Below are 26,230 nucleotides of genomic sequence, written 5' to 3'. Positions count from 1 at the left end.
CCTAAAAGAATTAAGTCTTATGAATGAGGCTAAAGCTATCTAAATTTTGTGTTACTGTGCATTAGGGTTGAACGAAACGGATCGGACAAATTCAAAAATCGCCGACTTTCTGCAAAGTCAGGTTTCATGAAACCCGACCCAATCCTAGTGTGGGATCGGCCAAAGTCACGTTTCGTATGATGCTTTCAGCACCATTTTTCAGCCAATGAAGGAGGACGCAGAGTGTGGGCAGCGTGATGGCATAGGTCTCGGTCCCCACTATCTTAGAGAAGGGCATGACAGTGATTGGCTTGCTTTCTGCGGCATCACAGGGTCTATAAAGGGGCGTGCACGCCAACTGCCATCTTACTTCTGCCGATCGTAGCATAGGGAGAGGTTGCCGCAGCTTCATCAGAAGAAGGGATATAGTTAGGGAGGGAAGATTAAGCCCCGAAACTGCCTGTGCTGTAGCAATTTCCACTGTCCAACACCACCAATTGTTTGCAGGGACAGTGGAGGCTATATTTTTGTGCATCAGCTCTGTAGCTTATTAGGCTGCCTTATTAGGCTCCCTGATAGCTGCATTGCTGTTTGCTCGCCACTGTGCAAACCAACTGCATTTTTTTAAAATCAAAAATCCTTTTGCTTCTTTCTGCCCCCCTGGGCTGAAGCCACCCCCCCTGGGCTGAAGTACCATTCCACCTGTCCCTTCAGATCGGGTGAAATTGGAGTTAAGCCTTTCACCCGATCTGCAGGGACGCGATCCCTCCATGACGCCACATAGGCGTCACAGGTCGGATTGGCACCGACTTTCATGACGCCTATGTGGCGTCAAAGGTCGGGAAGGGGTTAAAAGCAAAAATCCTGTTGCTCCTTTCTGCACAGTTTTCTTGTTTATTTGTCCACACATTTGTGTGCAGCAGTCCTTTTTATTGCTGCCATACTTTTCCTGAGATCAGTGTAGAGAGATTGAAATTGCATTACAGTCCTTGTATTTTTTCATATATCTTCCAGCCACTTTCTGCCACTTACATTGTGTTGCTGTATACACTGGGCCTGAGTTTTGGTTCAGTCTCCCCCCAAAAAAAGTGAGATTCAAATTCTCACAAAGTGAATATACTTCTGTCCTGTTAGTTTGTCGTATATCAGCCTGCCACTTTCTGCCACTTATAATGCGTTGTTATATACACTGGGCTTAAGTTGTGGTTCAGTCTCCCAAAAAAAAGGGGAGATTCAAATTCTCACAAAGTAGATATACTTCTGTCCTGTTAGTTTGATGTATATCAGCCACTTTCAGCCACTTACATTGTGTTGTTCTTTGCACAGGGCCTAATTTTTTGTTCAGTCTCCCAAAAAAAAGGGAGATTTAAAATCTCAACACGTTTATATACACCTTCTACCTTGTTTTAGAGTACCATATAACGGTTGTTATTTTTTAGTTAGATATTCCAAAAAATGAGAAAGTCAGGTGGAAGAGGCCGTGGGCAGTGGTTGCGAGCTGGTACTGATGGTGGTGGTGGTGCATCTGGTGGTAGTGGCAAAAGCAAAATAGCACCTAAGGCTGGAGGTGTTGAGCCAGCGTCAACATCTGGCTACACAAGGCCTCGAAGGCTCCCTTATCTGGGAGTAGGAAAACGGCTTTTAAAGCCGGAGCAGCAGGAAAAAGTTTTGGCTTTCCTTGCTGACTCAGCCTCTAGCTCTTTCGCCTCCTCTTCAGAAAGTTCCAAATATAAAAGCAGCGAGTCATCAGTGGATGCTCCCAGTCAGGAACAAGACGTTTCCTTATGTCCTTCACCCAAACTAAAAGTGAAGGATGCGTCAGGCGACACTACATGTTACTCCATGGAGCTCTTTACACATACCTTGCCTGGGTTAGAATGGGAAATTGTTAACTGTCCATTACAAGATGAATCGGGCATGGAGTTGCACTGATGCACAGCCACAGCTAGATTATAATGCTGTTCCATTGACTCAGATCAATACATTGCCCTCGCAGTGTACTGAGCCAGAATCTGACCCTGATGAGACTATGGTGCCCTGTCCCGAACGCTATAGCACCTTACACCGTGACACAGAGGAAGGTGCACATGACATTGAAGAAGAGGTGATAGATGACCCAGTTGTTGACCCAGATTGGCAGCCATTGGGGGAAGAGGATGCCGCTGCCAGTAGCTCTGAAGCGGAGGAGGATGATCCTCAGCAGCCATCTACATCACAAAAGCTGTCATCTGGCAGGCCCGTATCAGGCCAAAAACCTTTGTCAAAAACAATAACAGTTTTAGGACAGCGTGGCCATCCGGTGAAAGTAGCACAGCGTGCAATGCCTGAAAAGATGTTCTATAGTAGGAAGAGTGCAGTGTGGCCAATTTTTAACCAAGATCCGAATGATCAGTCAAAAGTTATCTGTAAGAAATGCTCAAAGACCTTTAGCAGAGGGAAGAATCTTCAAAATTTAAATACAACTTGCATGCTTAGACATTTAACCAGCATGCACTTGCAAACCTGGACTAACTACCAAACGTCCCGTACCCTTGGTGCACCTGCTCAGAATGAAGGTAGTCAGCAATGCTACATTGCTCCCTCACTGTAAGTCCACAGGTTAGGACACCACCAGCAGCAAATGTGGAGTTATCATCGCAAGGCCAAAGCTGTCAGGGAATCACAAGGTTATTGGTAGGAAACACTGTATGTAGGCCAACATTGAGAAAACCATCACCAACCCTCTCTCAATCCACCATGCCACCACCACCACCACCGCTAGTTCCACCATATGCACCTCTCCAGTCCAGATCACCCTACAAAAGACTCTCATTAGGAAAAGAAAGTACTCATCCTCTCATCCGCATACAAAGGGTTTGAATGCCCACATTGCTAGACTAATCTCGTTAGAGATGCCCTACCTGTTGGTTGAAAGCGAAGCTTTCAAAGCCCTGATGGCCTATGCAATACCACGCTATGACCTACCCAGTCAACATTTCTTTGCGAGAAAAGCCATCCCAGCCCTCCACCAGCATGTCAAAGACCATATTGTCCATGCACTGAGGCAATTAGTCAGTAGAAAGGTGCACCTCACAACAGATGCATGGACCAGTAGGCATGGCCAGGGACGTTACGCGTCCATCACGACACACTGGGTTAATGTGGTGGATGCAGGGTCCACAGGGGACATCCATAATGGGACAGTTCTGCCTAGCCCACGGTCTAGGAAACAGTTGGCTGTAGGCGCTCGCCAGCCCTCCTCCTCCTCCTTCTCCTCCAGAAGCGAAAGCTCGTCCACAGAGCGCAGTCGCACGACCTCTCCATCCGCAGCTGCCAGTGTTGCACGTGAGGTGTCCCATTATCGAACAGCTAGTGGTAAGCGTCAGTAGGCTGTGTTAGAAATGCCGAGTACTTGCAGCAACAAACTCAGTCATGGCTGGGCAGTGTACATCTTGAGGCAGGCAAGGTAGTCAGTGATAATGGAAGGAATTTTATGGCTGCCATAGCCCTTCAGAACTTAAACACATACCTTGCCTGGCTCACACCTTGAACCTGGTGGTGCAGTGCTTCCTCAAAACATATCCGGAGTTACCAGCCCTGCTCCTGAAGGTGCGAAGACTTTGCTCGCACATCCGCCGGTTGCCCGTACACTCCAACCGTATGCTGAACCATCAGCGATCGCTGAATCTTCCCCAGCACCGCCTAATAATCGACGTTGCAACAAGGTGGAACTCCACACTGCACATGGTTCAGAGGCTGTGCAAAGAGAGGCGTGCCGTATTTAATTTGTGGGAGGATACACATACACGGGCAGGCAGTTGGATGGCAGACATGGAGTTGTCTGGTGTGCAGTGGTCGAAGCTCCAAGACCTCTGTCAAGTCCTTCAGAGTTTTGAGGAATGCACACGGCTGGTAAGTGCAGACGACGCCATAATAAGCATGAGCATCCCACTAATGCGTCTGCTGATGCAAAGTTTGACGCACATAAAGGAGCAGGTGTCTGCAGCCGAGGAGGAGGGAAGTCTTGATGACAGTCAGCCATTGTCTGCTCAGGGAACTCTCCTGGTTGAGGTGGCGGATGAAGAGGAGGAGGAGGATGATGGGATGAATATTTATGGGAGGATGCTTCACAGGGGGCAATAGAAACTGGTGGCATTGCAATGTCAGGTACAGGGTTTCTGCAGAACACAAGTGATGTTGATTTGTAAGAAAGTGCTCCTCAACCCAGCAAAAGCAGTGAATTGACACCTGGAACATTGTCTCACATGGCTGAGTATGCCTTGCGTATCCTAAACAGGACCCCCCGCATTATCAAAATGATGACTGATGACGATTACTGGTTAGCCTACCTCCTGGATCCACGATATAAAGGAAAATTACAAAATATCATGCCACATGAGAACCTTGAGCAAATATTGGCTACCAAACAAGCAACTCTTGTAGACCGTTTGGTTCAGGCATTCCCAGCACACAGCGGCGGTGATGGTTCTCACATGAGCCATAGGGGGCAACATGGCAGAGGCGTTAGAGGTGCACAAATCCAAAGTGGTGTTGGACAGAGGGGTTTTATGACCAGGTTGTGGAGTGATTTTGCAACGACCGCTGATACGACAGGCAGTGCTGCATCGATTCAAAGTGACAGGAGACAGCATTTGTCCAGTATGGTTACGAACTACTTTTCCTCCCTTATCGATGTTCTCCCTCACAGGTCATTCCCCTTTGATTACTGGGCATCTAAAATAGACACCTGGCCTAAATTGGCAGAATATGCATTACAGGAGCTCGCTTGCCCTTCTTCTAGTGTGCTATCAGAAAGAGTCATCAGTGATGCTGGTTCAATACTGAACGAAAAAAGGACACGTCTGGCTACCCAGAATGTTGATGATCTAACCTTCATTAAAATGAACCAATCATGGATTTCAAATTATTTTGCCCCACCTTCTCCTGCTGACACGTAGTTTGCCTGAAAAATGTCTTGCTTTTGGCCTCCTCTTACTGACTTCTCCAATTCTGCCATTTGCAGCTGCTGAATGTCCACCACAGGCCATTTTTATACCTCCCTAAATGGGCTGACCCCACCCACAGGGCCGTGGTCACCACCTGGCGCAAGCACCCGTGCGAGTGCCGTTTGCCTGGACAGGTGGGTTCGCCCACTCTTGGGCGACGGCACTGGCACAGGGTCCCTCATAGTACAATGAAGTGTCTCTGGTGGTGGTGGTGGTGCACAACCAAGGTCAGACACACCATCGTAATATGAGGGGCCCTGTGCCAGTACCACTGCCCACGAGAGAGTGTTCCCCCCAGCTCGAACAGTGCTCTACCACTTGCAATACTTAGCTCTCCCTGCTCCACCACTGTGTAGTCTGTGCTGCTAAATCCTTCAATGGCACTGCCAATACAAATTTGTTGAAATGATAGATGATAGTTAAAATATACAGGGGCCATGGCCTCCATTTAGACCAGTTAATACTTTGCGCCTACTACCAATGTCTGCTACTCAGCAGAGGAGCCCACCCCAGTACCTAGCTATGCCGCCTGTTTACTCCTGTTACCAATTTTGAACTGCATTTAGCCTACTTTATTATTTGGACCTACTAACTGTGTCTGCACCACTCATTACAGTTGTCCTCCACTGAACAAAGCTATGCCGCCTGTTTAGTCCTGTTACCAATTTTGAACTGCATTTAGTCTACTTTATTATTTGGGCCTATATCTGTGTTTCCTCCTCATCCTGCCCATTGCCCAGCCACTGCTAGATGAGTCTGCTGGTACATTGACCCAGACCGCTACATTCCCCTTGCACTCTACACAGCCAGAATCTGACCCTGCTGAAAGTCAGGTTCCCCTTCCCGCATACTATACCACCTTACACGGGGACAAAGAGGAAGGTGCAGATGAAAGTGTAGGTTCCTTCATCAGGTGGGGGGCATACTCGTTGACGATGTCACTGGCACAGGGCCCCTCATAGTACGCAAAAGTGTCTCTGGCAGTGGGAGGTGCCACCCACCGTCAAACACACTGTCGTACTATGAGGGGCCCTGTGCAAGTGCCAAGTGCCAATGAGTTCCCCCTCCCTGCTTGCTCAGGATCACAGCACTTGCAAAGTTGAAATACTTACCTCTCCCTGCTCTACCGCCGTGACCTATTCCGCGTTTCCTGGGCCCACGAAAATCTTGAGCCTGCCCTACTCCCCCACAACTTTAGCCAAATGACCCACTGTTTTCAATGCCTAACTATTATTATAAAGTAAATTAAGATTGACAAGCTTAAGAAATAAGAATTGATGTTTTGGGCATTAAAATGGGCACTGTAGGTGTTTTCCTGTCCTCCACTCACTGCTGACTTTGATTCCCCATTGACTTGCATTGGGTTTCGTGTTTCGGTCGGCCCCCGACTTTTCGAAATAATCAGCCGATTTCACCCTTCCCGACTTTTGACAAAGTCGGGTTTCACGAAACCCGACTCGATCCTAAAAAATTAAAAGTCGCTCAACTCTACTGTGCATCCAAGGTAGCCCAGTAAGTGCCAACAGTATTATCAGGGCTCATAGACAGGCAAAAATCATTGTCATACCCTTTCAAACTTATTGTTAGCATTTGCCTTAATGGAGATCAAGTTTAGTGTTAAGTATACTCATGGATCTGCTCACTTGACTAGCTAGACATGCATGAAGGCAAAACTTTTTTAACAACCCATGTTGCAAAAGGCTGATATTTGATTTGATGGCAGATACTGTACAATGATAACAGCCATGATCATGAGAACTGGTGTTCTTTAGAATGACTTTTTAATGTTGAGTGCAGGCTTTTAGACCTCTTTGCACCTTGTCATCTCTCAGCTCAGTGCCATTTCAAGCCTTCAGCTAATCACATAAAAAACTTGAGATAGATTCACTGTTTGACAACACAAGTTAAGTGGCTAATGTTGCCAGGCCATGTATCAGCAGCAGACTGTCTGTTTTAGATGACTCAGATATTCAACACAAAGATAGACTTGCACTGTGTTGACAACAGGGAAGAGGAAAGCAGCATGGCAGCAATCCTTCCATGCCATTCCTCCTATCAGTCTGAGATATTAATCAGATTTTTAAAACATGACTTCAGAAGGAGTGACTGCAAAAATGTTGCTTGCTTTTTGCCCAGATATCCCAGAACCTTTCACTTTTTTCAATAAGTGAATCTCAAAGCCAGATTGATGATACAATTTGAGATGTGATACTGAAGGCAGTGAAGTAAAATGATATTTGATTGTTTTCATATGCACATTGAGCTAAAGAATGCCTATAGGTGAGAAAAATCTGAAAACTGTTGCCAGCAATGTGAATTTAGACTGATTTTCAGGAAGCTTATGTATGACTAGATGGTGGCCCAATTCTAACGCATCTGGTATTCTAGAATATGCATGTCCACGTAGTATATTGCCCAGCCACGTAGTATATTGCCCAGCCACGTAGTATATTGCCCAGGCACGTAGTATATTGCCCAGTTACGTAGTATATTGCCCAGTGACGTAGTATATTGCCCAGTGACATAGTATATTGACCAGTGATGTTGTATACAGCACAGAGCCACGTAGTATATTGCACAGCGACGTAGTATACAGCACAGAGCCACGAAGTATACAACACAGAGCCACGTAGTATATTGCCCAGCCACGTAGTATATTGGCCAGTCACGTAGTATATTGCCCAGCTATGTAGTATATTGCCCAGCCACGTATGTCACAGGTTAAAAAATAAAAAATAAACATATACTCACCTTACGAGGGCCCCTTGTAGTTCGGTCACATGACCGTGACATCATGGCAGGTCCTTCTCACGCAGGACCTGTGATGACGTCGCGGTCACATGAACGTGACGTCATAGCAGGTCCCTCTCGCGTGGGTGCGCAGGACCTGTGATGATGTTGCGGTCACATGACCGCGACATCATCACAGGCCCTGCGCGAGAAGGACCTGCCATGATCCTCTGCGTTTGGAGGAAAAAAGGTTTAAGCATAATAACAGACGTGGATTCTTTACTGTAAGAGCAGCGAGACTATGGAACTCTCTGCCGTATGATGTTGTAATGAGTGATTCATTACTTAAATTTAAGAGGGGACTGGATACCTTTCTGGAAAAGTATAATGTTACAGGGTATATACACTAGATTCCTTGATAGGGCGTTGATCCAGGGAACTAGTCTGATTGCTGTTTGTGGAGTCGGGAAGGAATTTTTTTCCCCAATGTGGTGCTTGCTCTTTGCCACATGGGTTTTTTTTTGCCTTCCACTGGATCAACATGTTAGGGCATGTTAGGTTAGGCTATGGGTTGAACTAGATGAACTTATAGTCTTCCTTGAACCTTAATAACTATGTAACTATGTAACTATGACGTCACAGTCATGTGACCACGACATCATCACAGGCCCCATACCTGCGTGAGAAGGACCTGTGATGATGTCATGCTCACATGACTGTGACATCATGGCAGGTCCTTCTCGCACAGGCACGCAGTGGTAACAGAGTGCATTATGCCATGGGTAACTCACTCCGTTACCGCCGCTATAAACCCTGTGTGACCAAGTTCTTACTATTGATGCTGCCTATGCAGTGTCAATAGTAAAAACATCTAATATTAAAAATTATTTAAAAAAAATAATGGTCATATGACCGCAACGTCATGGCAGGTCCTTCTCCCATATCATCCTTGGCACCGGAACCTGCTGCTTGCATGGAGTGGAGCATCGCGAAAGGTGATTTTTTATTTTTTTTAAATAATTTTTAATATTAGATGTTTTTACTATTGACACTGCATAGGCAGCATCAATAGTAAGAACTTGGTCACACAGGGTTTATAGCGGTGGTAACGGAGTGAGTTACCCGTGGCATAATGCACTCTGTTACCACTGGCATTAACCCTGGGTGAGCAGTGACTGCGGGGAGTATGGAGCGGGCGCCGGGCGCTGACTGCAGGGGAGGAACTAATCGGACTGTGTCCGTCGCTGATTGTTCGCGGCAGCCATGACAGGCAGCTGGCAAGACCAATCAGCGACTTGGATTCCATGACAGACAGAGGCCGCGACCAATGAATATCCGTTATCCGTGACAGACAGAAGGACAGACAGACAGAAAGATGGAAGTGACCCTTAGACAATTATATAGTAGATAATGCCTACTGTCATACTGTATGTAAAGATTTTAGTTTGGAAAACTGCAATAAGTCATAAGTCAATCCAGATGTCATTCCAGGGGAAAGAACCACCAAGAGACATAAGCAAACTGCCCTCCCTCTTGACTTCAAACACATTCCCAGTAATCTAGCACCCATAACTTGTAATAATGTTTCATAAGAATTGAAGTAGCAGATTGAAATACCTTACATGTTTAAGAAGTAACATTTTAAGAAGCTTTTAATTTACGGTTTGAGTTGTTTTATTTGTTTTATTTATTTATAGGATTGTAGCGGAAATAATCAAGACTGAACTTGTTCTATTTTACAGCAGTCGCTTGAACATGTTGACACTTTAGGTCCCCAGTAGTGTTGAGCATTCTGATACTGCAATATCGGGTATCGACCGATATTCGCTGTATTGGAGTTCCGATACTGAGTTCCGATACTTTCAGAATATCGAATACCGGAATCAGAAGTTCCCATAATGCAATGAGTCAGTTTCATTTTATTCAGCCAATGAGGATCCTCAAAAGTGTGGGCACATCCTGTTAGGCATGTTAGCCATGTTAACTAATGGCATGGCTGTGATTGGCTGCTGAAATGATGTCGGTGGTGGGTGGTGTGTGGCGGAGACTGCGTGTCTGTGTATGCAGGCGGTGTCTGTGCGGGCCTCTCGGGTGTCTGTACGGGCTTGCCGGGGGTCTGTACAGGCCTCTCGGGGGTCTGTGCGGGCCTGTCGGGGTCTGTACGGGTCTCTCGGGGGTCTGTGCGGGCCTGCCGGGGGTCAGAGGGTGAAAATAAGCAACTGAGATGGGAATATATTTGTTTTTTATTAAGTTACCTAATAATTCTGCACAGTAATAGTTGTCTGCACAAACAGATATCCTCCTAAGATAGCCAAATCTAAAAAAACAACAACTCCAACTTCCAAAAATATTAAGCTTTGATATTTATGAATCTTTTGGGTTGATTGAGAACATAGTTGTTGATCAATAATAAAAATAATCCTCTAAAATAAAACTTGCCTAATAATTCTGCACACAGTGTATTTTATGTAGTATGTATGTTGTATGTATGTAGTGTGTATGTAGTATGTTGTATGTAGTATGCATGTTTGTGTTTTTTTTTTACATTCAACACATTAGCTGAATGATGGGACTACTACTGTCCCATCATTGGCTAATGTGTCAATCACTGTCATTGTAGCAGGCATAGCCCGATGGGACTTGTAGTCCCATCGGACGATGCTTGCACACAGATACAAAGACCCCCGAGAGGCAAGCACAGACCCCCGGCAGACCCGCACAGACCCCCGAGAGGCCCATACAGACCCCCGGTAGGCCTGCACAGACCCCCAAGAGGCCCATACAGACCCCTGGCAGGCCCGCACAGACCACTGAGAGGCTGTACAGACCCCCGGAAGGCCCACACAGACCCCCAAGACCCCCAAGAGGCCTGTACAGGCCCCGGCAGGCCTGCACAGACCCCCGAGAGGCCCATACAGGCCCCGGCAGGCCCGCACAGACCCCCGAGATGCCCGTACAGACCCCCGGCAGGACCGCACAGACCCCCGAGAGGCCCATACAGACCCCGGCTGCACACACAGACACGCACAGTCTCCGCCCACGCACCGCCCACACTCTTCCCCTCTCCCGAACTGGATGTGCAAGGAAAGAAAGGTTTTATTTTCATTCCGATATTTGTGTCCCATTGACTTGCATTGGTTTCCGGTATCGGAATCGGCGATACCCGATATTTTTGGGGTATCGGTCCGATCCAATCCGATTCGATATTTCCCGATATCGGAAGGTAACGCTCAACACTAGTCCCCAGACATTAGATTAATGTTGTGTGAACCTGATGATTTTGGATGACTGTCTCTCCATTGTATATGGGGGCCTCCCGACTTTTCCAAGACAGACAATGCTTGGGAGGTAAGGATGTAGTAATTTGAATACAAATACCCAATTCTTTCATTCTCATATGAGAGAAATTGTGAATATTAAAACATTTCAAGGAAAAAAAACAACAAACAAAAATATCACTTTAACCCTATAGCAACTGTTGATATGCTTGTGTGGAGTTATACAGTATATTAAATTACAGAATTATATCACAATGATTAAAAGGCATTCATATAGAGGTCATGGGAGCAATCTATTTGCCCTAGAATATAATTCTTTGAAGGGTTTGATGAATGATAACACTATTACCATCAAAGAAGCCAATAGATATGGGGCAATAGTTGTAATATCAGGAAGAAATTTTACACAAATTGAGTATTAGGAAGGTGTCATGCATGCGTGTGGTGCACATGGATCGTGGAGCCACTATGCTACAGGTCAGGGCTTACCTATGAGGGACATTGCTAAGTGGCTGCCTTGTTTTTACTAGAGATCCTGATGGTTGAATTAAGGTACCGTCACACTAAGCGACGCTGCAGCGATACCGACAACGATCCGGATCGCTGCAGCGTCGCTGTTTGGTCGCTGGAGAGCTGTCACACAGACAGCTCTCCAGCGACCAACGATCCCGAGGTCCCCGGTAACCAGGGTAAACATCGGGTTACTAAGCGCAGGGCCGCGCTTAGTAACCCGATGTTTACCCTGGTTACCAGCGTAAAAGTAAAAAAAAAAAAACACTTCATACTTACCTTCTGCTGTCTGTCCCCGGCGCTGTGCTTTCCTGCACTGACTGTGAGCACAGCGACCGGAAAGCAGAGCACAGCGGTGACGTCACCGCTCTGCTTTCCGGCCACTGTGCTTACACATGGCAGAGAAGCACAGTGCCGGGGACAGACAGCGGAATGTAAGAATGAAGTGTTTTTTTTTTTTTACTTTTACGCTGGTAACCAGGGTAAACATCGGGTTACTAAGCGCGGCCCTGCGCTTAGTTACCCGATGTTTACCCTGGTTACCAGCGAAGACATCGCTGAATCGGTGTCACACACGCCGATTCAGCGATGTCAGCAGGAAGTCCAGCGACGAAATAAAGTTCTGGACTTTCTGCAGCGACCAACGACATCACAGCAGGATTCTGATCGCTGCTGTGTGTCAAACTGAACGATATCGCTAGCCAGGACGCTGCAACGTCACGGATCGCCAGCGATATCGTTTAGTGTGATGGTACCTTTAGAGTTGAGCTGCAGATAGCAGCCAGGTACATTCCAGGAACTAATTACTGCAGCTGCTTCACAGACACAGGTTCAAAGTCACTGTCAGGGCAGGATTCAGATGCTATTCAGAATATACAGGTTCTATGGCATTGGACAGGACAGATTCTAACATGGACTTACTGGCAGGGTTGGGTTCGAATACTGGAACAGGCTCATGGCAGTATACACTCTGGAACACTAACCAAGAAAAAAACTGGTGCAGGTTCAAGTACTGCCGTTATGGTTTCAGGTTCTGGTACCGTCGGTGCGGCTTCAGGGTTCAATTACGGCAGGTGTGGCTTCAGTGATATGGTGCCTCCAGTGCAGATACTGCCAAAGCAGTGTTAGGGTTCACATACCACAGGTGTAGCTTCAGGCACAGGTACGACCGGGAGCGATGTCGGGCTACAGGTACCATCGGTGCGACCTCAGGCCCAAGTACTGCAGGGAGCAGTGTCAGGGATCAGGCACCACAGGTGTGACTTCAGGCTCAGGCCGTACAAACAGCAGAAGTTCAGATTTAGGCCCTGCCCACATAAGGATCAGAGGTTAAGGTTCAGGCCCTGGTCACTCAAGGAACAGGAGTTCAGGTTGAGGCCCTGGCCACACAGGTTCAGTTATAAATTCAGAATCAAGGGACCTGATAACTAACTGGTAAGGGCTACTCGGCTATCGGTAAGGAGGGCATTGTACAGGCACCTCCATAAAGAGCAGTGTACCTTAAATATTAGGTGCATCCCAGCTATTGGATGAGAGCATATGAGGCATAAAGTATGCTTGGTGCTCCTTTAATTGACAGGAAGCTGGCACGCATTAGACGCACAGCCAGAAGAAGAACACAGGACCTGTGATCCGGGGACAATGGCAGGACAGGGAGAAGAAGCCAAGCAATTTTGGCTGTGACTACATCAGTCTCCTTGACAAGAGAAGGGAGAAGGTGCACACTGGGATTCCAACATTAATGTTACAGATAGTTTATGAGAGATTGCCCAGTAATTCCACTAAAAATTAAAAGGCACTACAGCTCCTAATCGATGTGACCATTGAAGTTGGAGTCATCTATCAGAAGCAGTCTGAATTTCTTGTAGCCACCCACCCTTCTGTACCTATCCTGTATGCTCTCCCCAAGATACATAAAAATCTAGAAAATCCACTAGCTTGAACTATTCTGTCTAGGAGAGGGTCATTGCTTAATTAGCTTGCCAGCTTTGTGGATTGCTATTGCATAAATTTGTCACTAGTGCCGGATCCTATATTAGAAATAATTAATATTTTTTTAAAAATAAGATCAAGATAACCAAAAAGGTCCTCCAAGCCCTCCAACTCACTAGCATTTGTATATTTGTTATCAAATACCTGCCTAACCAACCCTTTATAGTGTTTATCACCACAATACATGTTTAAAAAAAGTTTTTAGAAACTTTGACTTTTCCATTGCCAATTAGCCCTTTGATTATTCATGCCCCTGTAGGTGTGATAACATGATTTGCAATAATTGGTGTCATTGCCAGCTCTCTGCAAATCTCCAGCATGCACACGGCTTTCTACACCCACATTATTTGGACTCTGAAGCTGGGTGTTTGCCTTCCAGCTTCAGAGGTGCACTGCGCATGTCCGTAAGTCAAAAAATGTCTTCCGCACCACCAGACATGCGCATTGTGCCTATGAAACTTTGAGGGGTACAAACAGTTTCAGAATCGCAATGATGTTGGCAAAGAAAGCATATGTGCAATATTTGCAGAGGTGGCGATAACACCGACTCTTGCAAATCATGGTAATGCACCCACAGGTGCAAGATAACATGCTGTGTGGGCCAAGTACCTGGGTAAACAATGCCCCAATAATTAGTAAAATCTATTAAATTTGGAGGTCTCCCTTTTTAATTAAATGCAATTTCAATTGCAATGTAATGATCTTGGAGTATGGCAATCTGTTAGACCCTGCCATAAGCAGAGTCCAACAAGCTGTGTCAATGTGACACTTAGGCCACGTGCTGAGAATTTGGTGAGTTTTTTTTACCTTAGTATTTGTAAGCCAAAACCAGGAGTGGGTGAAAAGCGCAGAATTGGTGCATGTGTTTCTATTGCACTTTTCATCTGATTGTTCCACTCATAATTTTGACTTACAAATACGGATTTAAAAAAGCACCAAATACACAACATGTGCATGTGGCCTAAGAGGTCTTGTGCACTGCAATTTATAGAATCAGTGACCAGAGTAAAACAATGTCACATTCCACAGTGGGAAGTAAAAAAAATCAATCAAGTGTGTAAAAATAAAAAAAAATGCAAAAGAGTGCAAAAAAGTCACGGAAAGCTGTTTCACAAATATAAAAGTAGCTTTTTGAGTAAATAACAAAAATAAACAAAAAAAATACACATAACTGGTATCTACACATTCAGAACAACCCACACTATGTATTCCACACTGTGAAAACCTTAAAAAGCTAAAAACTTGCCAAAAATTTTGTTTTTTCATTATAACGATTCACAAAAATTGTAATAAACATGATCAAAAGGTTGTATGAAAAAAAATGGTGGCAATGAAACCTCAACTTGTCCTGTAAAACAAGCCCTCATTCATCTATGTTAGCATTAAAAAAATAAGAGTACAGCTGTTAGAATGGGTAATGCAAAAGAAAATACATTTTTGTAAAATAGTGCTTTTAGTGTTCAAAAGTAGCAAAACATGAGAAAACCAAACAGTATGTGTTAAGGACTGGCGGAACGCACCAAGTATAGATGGTAAGAAACTAGGTGCGTTCGCAGTCCGAGGTCCACCGTGCAGGTAAAAGACCCTGCAGCTAGCAAGACGGACAATATGGCGGTACACTAAAGGATACACGCGTGGGTTAAACCTCACCCAGCGTGAAGAAAGCGATCCTGTTAATTCACAGGACCGCAGTACCGCACTAGTGCGCGAGCAAGTGGTCAGCGGACTTAACCCCAGAAGGGATTGGAGCCCGATTAGACCCTTGCTGGCGTAACACCGCAACTGGGTGTGTAGAGAACCTTAAGAAATATAAGTGCACAAGAGTGCGAGCGATGCCGCACTAACGGATGCCACTAACCACCCAGACTCGGGTATGGAAAGCGCAAGGCAGGCGCACGGCGCCGTACTGGCAGGCACAGCTACAGGACGCTGAGATGTGTGTTTAGTGCTGTAGGCTAAGTCGGGCGCTAGGTAGCAGCCATACACCTTCCGCGAACAGACATTCAATAGGGTAGGGGTTTCCAAGGACGACTTGCACTCACAACATACACACATTAGCAATTGTTTGACAATACTAGCGCATGGCCGTGCGGTCATGCGCAGTTTATATAGCAGCAGCACAGGAAGTGGCCACAGCACTTTTGCCCTTCTAGGACCTGCCAAGAGGACCAATGGAATGTGCTGCAGAGCCTGAGCACATGACCCTCGATCTCCAACGGGAGACCTTACGCTGGGCATGCTCAGTACATGCAGACAAGGACTTAGTCCCAGAGAAGTCCGCTCGCTGCTGACCAGCACTGACTTTAAAGGGAACCTGTCACCTCGTTTTTTGAGATTGAGCTATAAATACTGTTAAATAGGGCCTGCGCTGTGTGTTCCTATAGTGTATGTAGTGTACCCCGATTCCCCATGTATGCTGAGAAATAACTTACCAAAGTCGCCGTTTTCGCCTGTCAATCAGGCTGGTCAGGTCGGGAGGGCGTGGTGACATCGGTGGTTCTTCCTCAGCTTTACGTTGGTGGCGTAGTGGCGTAGTGGTGAAGACACAGCGCGCGATCTGCGCTGTAATCCCTTGCATCGGTGGGGGCGGCCATCTTCCTGGGGCCGCGCGTGCGCAGATCGAGTGCTCTGCTGCACGGGGCTTCAGGAAAATGGCTGCGGGATGCCGCGCGTGCGCATTAGAGATCGCGGCGGCCATTTTCCCAAAGCCGAGTTTGCATCTCGGCTTTGGTAAAATGGCCGCCGCGATCTCTAATGCGCACGCGCGGCATCCCGCGGCCATTTTCCTGAAGCCCCGTGCAGCAGAGCACTCGATCTGCGCACGCGCGGCCCCAGGAAGATGGCCGCTCCCACCGATGCAAGGGATTACAGCGCAGATCGCGCGCTGTGTCTTCACCACTACGCCACTACGCCACCAACGTAAAGCTGAGGAAGAACCACCGATGTCACCACGCCCTCCCGACCTGACCAGCCTGATTGACAGGCGAAAACGGCGACTTTGGTAAGTTATTTCTCAGCATACATAGGGAATCGGGGTACACTACATACACTATAGGAACACACAGCGCAGGCCCTATTTAACAGTATTTATAGCTCAATCTCAAAAAACGGGGTGACAGGTTCCCTTTAATGGCAGAGACTGGAGAAGCAGCACTAACTCTCAGAACAGAGTGAGAATGAGCAAGACGCTGGGACCGACGTCCTTGCTGAGCAGGCTCCACTGCGGCTGGACAAGAATGGGAGACCGCAGCGGAAGTGGCTCGAGATTCCCCCTGTGCAGAAGCGGGAACTCGACCCCTAACATGCCCCCCCCTCCTTGGGCCTCGTTACGTTCGAAGGCAGCAATGAGCTGCGGAGCCCGAATGTGCTCCACAGGCTCCCAGGTTCTATCCTCTGGACCATGACCCTTCCAATCCACCAAATAAAATTTTTTGCCACGTACCACCTTGCTTCCCACAATAGCATTCACCTCAAACTCATCCGTGGATGAACCCGATGTCCCAGCAGATAACTCAGAAAACCGAGACAAACGAACGGGCTTTAAGAGGGAAACGTGAAAGGTATCGGTGATACCAAGGCGTGGAGGAATGGCCAAACGGTAAACCACAGGGTTGACCTGTTCCAGAACTTTAAACGGGCCAATGTAGCGAGGAGCAAACTTAGTGGACTCAACTCGCAGCCTGATGTTACGGGCGGAGAGCCACACTAAGTCGCCGGGAGCAAAGACCGGAGCAGGACGCCGGTGTGTATCAGCCGAAACCCTCATTCTCTCCTTGGAGGCCCGAATGGCATCCTGTGTGCGGTCCCAGATGTCCCGTGCCTCCACCGCCCAGTCTGCCACCCTAGAATCGGTGGATGACACGGGCATGGGCACAGGAACACGCGGATGCTGGCCGTAATTAAGGAGAAAAGGAGTTTGGCCAGTGGAATCGGCTACGGCGTTGTTCAAGGCAAATTCCGCCCAAGGTAGCAAAGATGCCCAGTCATCCTGCCTAGCGGAGACGAAATGTCGCAAATATGTCACCAGAGTCTGGTTGGTTCTCTCCACCAACCCATTCGTCTCGGGATGATATGCAGAGGAGAGGTTTAACTCTATGCTGAGCAAACGGCAGAGCTCTCTCCAAAACCGAGACGCGAACTGGGGACCCCGATCGCTGACAATCTTATCAGGCATACCATGCAATCGGAAAACATGCTTCATGAACAACACCGCCAAGGCCCGTGCTGAGGGTAACCGAGGAAGCGGTACCAAATGTACCATCTTAGAGAAATGGTCGGTGACAACCCAAATAATGGAGCAGCCACGCGACTTGGGTAAGCCCACCACAAAGTCCATTCCGACCATCTCCCAGGGCCTGTCTGCCACCGGTAGAGGGTAAAGCAACCCAGCAGGCCGTTGCCGAGGAGACCGATTCTGGGCGCAAGAAACGCACGCCTGAATATAGTCCTTGACATCTCGGACCATATGCGGCCACCAATATGTTCTCGCCAAAAGCTCAGATGTCCTCTTGGTCCCAAAATGCCCACCCACTCTGGAGGAGTGAGCCCAAGAGAGAACCTCCGGTCGCAAGTTAGCTGGCACGAAAGTCTTGCCCGAGGGCACAGACTCCAGCGAAACCGGAGCTACAGTTCTCAGGCTCTCAGGCGGGACAATAAGCCGAGGCTCCTCCTCCTCCTCCTCCTCAGATGACACTACGGAGCGGGAGAGAGCGTCGGCACGAACGTTCTTCTTCCCGGAGAGAAAATGGAGGGTAAAATGGAACCGGGAGAAAAACAGGGACCATCTAGCCTGGCGAGAATTTAGCCGCTGGGCCGTCTGTATATACACCAAGTTCTTGTGGTCAGTGAAGACTTGGAAGGGAAAGCGAGCTCCCTCCAAGAGGTGTCTCCACTCTGAAAAAGCCAACTTCATGGCTAGCAACTCCCTGTCCCCGATGGAATAATTCCTCTCCGCTGGTGTGAAAGTTTTGGAGAAGAAGAAGAAAGGATGCTTCCGACCTTGAGCATCCTTTTGGAAAAGGACTGCTCCAGCACCAACGGATGAGGCATCCACCTCCAAGATGAATGGTTTATCTACATCGGGGCGATGTAGGATGGGAGCGCTAGCGAAGTGTGACTTAATCGAGAGAAAGGCCTTGGAGACCTCCTCTGACCACAACTTGGGATTTGCTCCCTTCTTGGTGAGGGCGACCAAGGGAGCTACCAAAGTTGAGAAGTGTGGAATGAACTGGCGATAGTAATTAATGAACCCCATAAAGTGCTGCACCGCTTTAAGAGAATGGGGTTCCTGCCAGTCCATTACCGCCTGTAGCTTGGCAGGATCCATAGCCAAACCCTGGGCAGAAATGATATAACCAAGGAAAGGCAAGGACTCCTGCTCAAACACACACTTCTCCAACTTAGCGTAGAGGGAGTTTGCCCGTAAGAGGTCGAAGACTTTGCGAACATCTCTCCGATGGGAGTCTATATCTGGAGAGTAGATGAGAATGTCATCCAGATAGACTACGACCGAGGTGGTGAGCATATCCCGAAAGATGTCGTTCACAAAGTCTTGGAAAACGGCTGGGGCATTACAGAGCCCAAAGGGCATCACTAGATATTCATAGTGCCCATCCCTGGTGTTAAAAGCCGTCTTCCATTCATCCCCCTCACGGATGCGAATCAGGTTGTAAGCACCCCGCAGATCTAACTTTGTAAATACCTTTGCTCCCCGTAGCCTATCAAAGAGCTCAGATATCAGGGGTAATGGGTACTTGTTCTTAACGGTAATGGCGTTAAGACCCCTGTAGTCTATGCATGGACGTAAGTCTCCAGTCTTCTTCTGTACGAAGAAGAACCCAGCCCCTGCCGGTGACACTGACTTCCTAATGAATCCTCTTGCCAGATTCTCCTGAATATACTGGGACATTGCCTCCGTCTCCGGGAGAGATAACGGATAGACTCGACCCCGGGGAGGCTCAGCACCAGGCAAGAGGTCAATAGGATAGTCATAGGGGCGGTGAGGCGGAAGAGTCTCCGCAGCTCTTTTGGAGAACACGTCTGCATGGGACCAATAGTGCTTGGGGAGAGAGGAAAGATCTGCGGGTACCTGTGTAGTAGCAACCTGAACGCACTCCCTCTGACATCTACCCTCACAGGATTTACTCCATCCCAAAATTCTCCCAGAGGACCACTCAATATGAGGAGAATGGTAGCGAAGCCATGGCATCCCCAACAGGACCTCATCAATTCCCTCAGGAATGACTAATAGGGAGATTATCTCCTGATGTGATGGAGACACAGATAGCGTGAAAGGAATGGTTTGGTGGGTAATCTGTGAAGGTAGTGTTGACCCATTTACCACTCGAACGGTCACTGGCTGGGCGAGCATCACCAAGGGTATTGCGTGACGCTGGGCAAAGGCGGAGGACATAAAGTTACCCTCTGCCCCAGAATCCAAGCATAGCTCGACCGTAAGAGTGGATGGGCCTATGGTAATTGTCCCCTTGAAGGACAACTTTGAGGCAAACATCGCCGTGTCTAGTGTACCTCCTCCAACTGCCACTAGACGCTGACGTTTCCCCGACCGCTGAGGACTCTTGGAGGCAAGACGTCCTGACTGCTGGCAAACATGACGGACCTTATGTGCACGAGCGGACTGAGACTTAGATCCCGCTCGTGTCACCTCCAAGGTCTCATGTGACTCAGATGCCTGGACTGGGGATTCCAAAGGTTTGGCGAAGGTAGGAGCCAGCCGAAACCTCTGCCTACACTGGGCTCGTTCCAACCTCCGCTCGTTAAAACGGAGGTCTATACGAGTAGAAATAGATATTAACTCCTCCAGTGTGGCAGGAATCTCCCTAGTGGCCAGAGCGTCCTTAACATGGTCAGCCAGGCCCCTCCAGAATATGGGGATAAGGGCTTTATCCGACCACTCCAGCTCGGAAGCTAAAGTACGGAATCGGACGGAAAAATGGCTGACCAAGGACTCACCCTGAGTTAATGCCAGTAGTTGGAGCGCTGTATCATGGGTGAGTTGAGGTCCTAGAAAGACCTTTTTCAGCGTGCCCAGAAACAACGGAGCACTCTGCACCACATGATCATCACGCTCCCACAGCGGCGTAGCCCACTCCAACGCCCTGTCCGACAACAGCGAGACAATAAATCCCACCTTAGCCCGCTCTGTAGGAAAACATGCAGCCAGGAGCTCGAGGTGGATAGAGCACTGACTCACGAATCCCCTACAAGTTTTGCAATCTCCAGAAAATTTTTCTGGCAACGGGAGGCGGGATAATGTCGGAACAGGGGTGGCAGTGGACAAGGTTGCTGCCGCCACGCCAGCAGCCTTTACAGCAACTGCGGTAACATCCACAGCTGAGGTTGAGTTCTCGAGAACCTTCAACCTACCCTCCAACTGCTGGATATACCGCAAAGATTGCTGAATGTCCGCCATACTAGCCAGACCTTGGCGCTAGTATTATGTTAAGGACTGGCGGAACGCACCAAGTATAGATGGTAAGAAACTAGGTGCGTTCGCAGTCCGAGGTCCACCGTGCAGGTAAAAGACCCTGCAGCTAGCAAGACGGACAATATGGCGGTACACTAAAGGATACACGCGTGGGTTAAACCTCACCCAGCGTGAAGAAAGCGATCCTGTTAATTCACAGGACCGCAGTACCACACTAGTGCGCGAGCAAGTGGTCAGCGGACTTAACCCCAGAAGGGATTGGAGCCCGATTAGACCCTTGCTGGCGTAACACCGCAACTGGGTGTGTAGAGAACCTTAAGAAATATAAGTGCACAAGAGTGCGAGCGATGCCGCACTAACGGACGCCACTAACCACCCAGACTCGGGTATGGAAAGCGCAAGGCAGGCGCACGGCGCCGTACTGGCAGGCACAGCTACAGGACGCTGAGATGTGTGTTTAGTGCTGTAGGCTAAGTCGGGCGCTAGGTAGCAGCCATACACCTTCCGCGAACAGACATTCAATAGGGTAGGGGTTTCCAAGGACGACTTGCACTCACAACATACACACATTAGCAATTGTTTGACAATACTAGCGCATGGCCGTGCGGTCATGCGCAGTTTATATAGCAGCAGCACAGGAAGTGGCCACAGCACTTTTGCCCTTCTAGGACCTGCCAAGAGGACCAATGGAATGTGCTGCAGAGCCTGAGCACATGACCCTCGATCTCCAACGGGAGACCTTACGCTGGGCATGCTCAGTACATGCAGACAAGGACTTAGTCCCAGAGAAGTCCGCTCGCTGCTGACCAGCACTGACTTTAATGGCAGAGACTGGAGAAGCAGCACTAACTCTCAGAACAGAGTGAGAATGAGCAAGACGCTGGGACCGACGTCCTTGCTGAGCAGGCTCCACTGCGGCTGGACAAGAATGGGAGACCGCAGCGGAAGTGGCTCGAGATTCCCCCTGTGCAGAAGCGGGAACTCGACCCCTAACAGTATGTAAGTGTAATATCACAATTGTTCTAAATTTGATCACCTTAAATGTATGGTGAATAGTGATGGGTGGACCTGTGGATGCTTGGGTCCGGTGGGTTCGTCCGAACATCAAAAAAGAGTTTGGTTCGGCTTCCAGAACAATCCCTGAACCTGAACTTATTCCCCATTTAGATAAATGCAGGGCCTGAGCATCCGTTGTTTGACATGCTGTCATCTAAATGACAGTGCAGAAAACATGGGCTCTGATTGGCGGTAAGATAATTAATGTCAGATGACTTCGTGAGCCAGCAGCTGTAACCAACGGTAAAAAGTTTACCTATGGTCACAAGTGGTACCGAAAGTGAGGTCTTCAGGATTCATAAGGTAAACTTTCTCGCGAGAGCTCAGTGCTAGACAGAGCAGGAGCAATTACACTCCTATCAGTGGGTTCCAGCTGGTGGGATAGCAGTCACAGTCGCAGTTACAGGGGAGAAAGGCCCCAATGGAACAGGCATAAGGTGAGTATACCAGTGTTTTTTTATTTTTATTTCAAATAAGCCTGTGTCTTTCTTTCAAATGAAGGATTTTATTTTGGTTGTGTCTTTTTACTAGCAAAGTATGGGGTAAAAAAACACCAAAGAGCAAGTGGGTAGCGCTGGGCAAAGCACCAGGATTGATGCATCTAGTGGTTGAACCTCATCTGGGGAGGCTTCGGGCTGCTGTTTTTAGGCTGGGGGAAAAATCCTTGACCCCATACCAGCCTGAGAATACCATTCCCCAGCTGTCTGCTTTAGCTTAGCTGGTTGTTAAAAATGTTGGAACCCCACACCTTTTTTTAAATTATTTATGCAAATAATGGGAGTAGTACTCTCTCATCAGCTGATGCTTCAAACAAAAAAACTATAAGAGAGAAGAAGCGCATATAGGGTCTTATCCGACAATTTCAGAATCTGTCATTCAGAAAACTGCTCACCTGGTGCCCCTTTGATAGGGCAAAATGTATAAACGTCAGCTGCTCCAGATCCACGGGTCAAGGATTGACCATATCAGGAACCATATAAAGGATTTTTGTGTATATTTTCCACTCTGCTGAACAAATGGAAATCCGGACGTATTGATGAAAAGGAATGGTTGTTTTGTTCAATGCATTTCAAAGTCTGTATATGACTTCTTCCTCAGGAAATAACATGGTATACTTCTTCCTCAGGAAATACCACACACATACCTGGGTGATATTTCCTGAGGAAGAAGTCATATACAGACTTCGAAACGCGTTGAATAAAACCACCATTCCTTTTCATCAATTCGTCCAGATTTCCATTTGCTCAGCAGAGAGGACAGTATCCACAAAAATCCTTTATATGATCAGCTGGTGCTTGTGACCAGGGTGAAACTTTTACCGATAGTCACAGATGCTGGCTCACACTGTCTAATGACAATGTAGGAATTGCAGCTCAGCTGATCTTGCTGCCGATCAGAGCCACTGGTGTCATGCAGATGGCAGCATGGGAAAATACGAGGTTTGGGGTTTCTTACCCGAACACTGACGCAGACTTCCTTTAATGACAAGCTTAGGAAGCTGCCAATCCATTGAGATACAAGGTCAGGTGACCATAGGGTCACAACCTGGCATCTTCGAACATCTCCATGAAGCCTGGTGACCAGTGGGTCCCAATCCAAGCTTTGTCATGCACATCCATAAGGCTTTGGTGACCGGTGGGTCCAAATCCTGATTTCCCAAAATGTATCCATGGGTTCAGTGATAGTCAATGGAGAAGATCTATGTTCTTTCAGCCAGAGCCATGGACCCCTAACCTGGCATCCTGTAGAATGTAAAATCTGTGTCCCTTGTAATGGAGTCATGATCTAGCAGCTATCCTGTAGAGCAGTGTTTCCCAACTCCAGACCTAAAGAGCCACAAACAGGTCATGTTTTCAGGATTTCATTAGTATTGCTTAGGTGATGGAATTATTGCCTGTCCAGGTGATGCAATTATCACCTGGGCAATACTAAGGAAATACTGACAACCTGACCTGTTGTTGACTTTTGAGGACTGGAGTTGGAAAACACTGCTGTAGAGTGTTCCTGACTGTGGTTTTGTATAGAATCTTTGATTCTCTAGGTCTCTGAATCTTTAGATGTCTTGAATGTTTGGATATATTGTTACAGAAGCATATTCCCTTTATATATTTGGCAACTGTTGTCCTTCAAGCCATTATCCAGAAGTCAAAAGGAAGGTGTGATGAGATTAACTCACATTGTTTGATTATTTAGTTTATCTGGAAATAAGAGATAAATAACAACCATTCATCTATTTACAAATATCAATTTAACAAACAAGAATAATTAATATTTAAAACTCTTGACCAACCAAAGAAAGAAATACATATATTCAAAGTCAACATAAAGATAACAGTTTATTCCTCCTGGCTTACTGAAAATAGATGTCTGGTTGAATAAGATAAAATGTTGTGTCGTCACAGTGCTCCTTCCTTTCCAATCTCAATGGTGTGTTCAAACAGTAGTGTATAACCACACACAGAGTATTTGGTAAAAATTGCATAGCAAATTTTAATGTCCATTTCCTTCTATTATGCTTTGTTAGAACTTTGAGGCAAAAGTAACATTTTGGCAGAAAAACCTTAAATTTTTGTTTTTATGGCTCAATCTTATAAAATTATGTGATGTAGTTTCTGGGTTGAAATTGCTCACTGCACAAAAATGAATTCATTGCGGGGTTTAGTTTTCCAAATGTGATCACTTTTTTATAGTATTGCTTTACTTGGTACCTCAGGGGCTCTATAATTACAACATGGCATGCATATTTGCTCAAATAGTGCTCTTTGCGTTTCAAGTCCTGTCATGTCCCCAAATATTATTTTTTACTATACAGTATATCAAGTGTCAAAATATTACTTTGTTTGGGAGAAATTACATACAAAATTATGGTATCAATTTTCTCCTATGATCCCTATTATGAAATTTTCAAAATTACAAAACTTAATGCTAAAACAACATTTTACTGGAGAAGAAAACATAATTATTAATTTTTATATATACCCGTATATACTTGAGTATAAGCTGACCCAAGTATAAGCCGAGACCCCTAATTTTGCAGCAAAAAACTAGGAAAACTTATTGACTCGAGTATAAGCCTAGGGTGGGAAATGCAGCAACTACTGGCAAATTTCAAAAATAAAAATAAATACCAATAAGAGAAAAATTAATTGAGACATCAGTAGGTTAAATGTTTTTGAATATCCATATTGATTCAGGAGCCCCATATAATGCTCCATACAGTTCATGATGGGCCCCATAAGATGCTCCATACAAACAATATGACCATATAATGCTGCACAAAGGTTAATAATAGCCCCACAAAATGCTCCATATTAAAATATACCCTACATAATGCTGTATAAAAAGATAATGATGGCCCCATAAGATGCTCCATACAAAAAACATGCCCTATATAATGCTGCATAAAGGTTAATAATGGCCCCATAAGATGCTCCATATTAAAATATGCCCCATATAATGCTGCATAAAAGGTTAATGATGGCCCCATAAGATGCTCCATAGCATAATATGCCCCATATGCTGCTCCATAAAGGTTGATGGCCCCATAAGATGCTCCATAGAATAATATGCCCCTTATAACGCTGCTGCGATAAAGAAAAAATGACATACTCATCTCTTGTTGCTGGGGCAAGGTGCCAGAATCGCCACTAGCTCAGGCCCTTGGGCCTTGCGATATTCACCTGTCCCCATTCCACTGCTGTGCACCTCTGTGTCTTCTGGGTCTCTGCAGTGACTGTTCAGGCAGAGGGCGCTCACTTAACACGTCATCGTGCCCTCTGACCTGAATGTCACAGCCAGAGGACGTGGAAGACAGAACCCATCGGTGGAATGGGGACAGGTGAATATCGCATGGCTCACCCTCCCAATCATACTCACCCTCCTGGCGCAGTCTCTGCACATCCCTGCTTCTCCAATGGTCTCTGGTGCACGCTGGCTGCTTGTTCCTGTGTTCAGAGGTCACATGGTACCCCTCATTAAAGTAATAAATTTGCGCTCCTCGCCTATGGGAGTGGAGACGCGACCGTATTCATTACTTTAATGAGCGGTACCACATGACCGCTGAACACAGGCAGAGCTGCCCGCACCAGAGACCATCTGAGAAGCAGGGAGTATGATGTGACAGCTGCCACCCCTGCTGCTCCCCTCCCCCGACCACCTGGGACAATGACTCGAATATAAACCGAGAGGGGCACTTTCAGCCTAAAAAAATGGGCTGAAAATCTCTGCTTATACTCGAGTATATAGAGTATATT

The sequence above is a fragment of the Ranitomeya imitator genome, chromosome 6 (genome assembly GCF_032444005.1).
Source record: "Ranitomeya imitator isolate aRanImi1 chromosome 6, aRanImi1.pri, whole genome shotgun sequence".
NCBI lineage: Eukaryota > Metazoa > Chordata > Amphibia > Anura > Dendrobatidae > Ranitomeya > Ranitomeya imitator.
The sequence above is the reverse complement of the archived record's forward strand: the minus strand, read 5'-3'. Positions refer to the sequence as shown.